Raw genomic sequence first — 1,528 nt, forward strand, 5'->3', positions numbered from 1 at the left:
TTTCTATCTATCTAGGTAACTGTCTGTCTGTCAGCCTATCTCTATCTATCTATCTGGCTATCTGTACATCTATCTATCTATTTTTAGTCTGGCCATCTCTGTCTATCTGTCTATCTATCTGTCTGTATTTCTGTCTATCTATCTACCTGTCTATCCATCTGTCTATCTATCTACCTGTCTATCCATCTGTCTATCTATCTATCTGTCTATTTATCTGTCTCTATCTATCTATGCATATCCATCCGTCTATCTATCCATCCATCTATCTATCTATCTCTTTAGGTTTATTTATCTATCTATCTAGCTTCCTGGACCAAGGGGGTCTGGACTATCTATTTATCGGTCTATCTATCTCCCTGTATCCCTGTCTATCTATCTATCTACCTACCTATCTGTCTGTCTGTCTGTCTATTGATCTACGTCTCCATCTGTCTGACTTTCTATCTATCTATCTGTCTGTCTATCTATCTAAGTCATTTGTCTGTCTGTTCGTTATTGTCTTTCTCTGTGTATCTTTTTGTCTACCTGCCCAACAATCAGTCAGTCAATCTATCTATCTATCTGTATCAATCTATCTGTCTATCTACCTATGTCTATCTGTCTATCTTGTAATCTATCAGTCAGTGTGGGCAATATGCTGAGGGCAGACTAACCCACACAAAACACATAGGTTCCCTGGCCTTCTATGGGTTGCTGTGGCTATACTTGGCTATACATTGGTTGTGGCTCATTTCCCTGGCCTTAAATGGCTTACCGCTAGTCTGGCTTTACTTGCCTTTACACTGGCTTACCTCAGCGGCGCAGGCAAACATCTGCGGCGGCCACCCAGGACACAAACCTCTTCCATTTGCCTGCACCTCGCCGTGGGAAGGACCCTGGTGAGGCGGTGTTCACTACAAGGAGGCGCCGGTTGACTACACATTGTACTGAACCTGTAGCGGCCCCACAGAACCATTTACCTGTGGTCGACGGGTCTGCTCAGCCACACACACTAGGCAGGGGTAAGCAGCAACAACAACAACATCCTGGTGAGATTTATACATGCTGAGTTCAGTGTATTGGTGATGGTGGCGGTGGTGATAGTGGTAGTAGTGGTGGTGGTGGTGGTGGTGGTAGTAGTAGTGGTGGTGGTGGTGGTGGTGGTGGTGGTAGTAGTCATAGTAGTGTTGGCAGTAGTAGTAGTACTGGTAATATTTGGTAGTAGTTGCAGTGGATGGCCAAGTAAGTTAGATTTGAGGTGGGGTTTGACTAGTAACCAAGGAGACTCATTGCTACCTGATAACTAAAGCTGGTTGAATGTTATGTCAGCAGGACTCAGTATTGCAGATGTCAAATTGGCCAGTTGCATCAGATGACAACAGACGCCTTGTGCAGCAGCAGGGAAAGGGTTAAGTGCAACCTCTATTATCACTGACCTATTGCAAAGGACGCGCCAACACTGCCACAACTGCCTTTAACCGTCCAAACATTTCAAGGACACATTGCAAGGACAGCGGCGCCGAGTTGCAGGCGCTGACCGTTAACGGCA

Source organism: Coenobita brevimanus, unplaced genomic scaffold (genome assembly GCF_032717465.1).
Source record: "Coenobita brevimanus isolate Jiangsu-jjx unplaced genomic scaffold, ASM3271746v2 jjx.HiC_scaffold_1803, whole genome shotgun sequence".
NCBI lineage: Eukaryota > Metazoa > Arthropoda > Malacostraca > Decapoda > Coenobitidae > Coenobita > Coenobita brevimanus.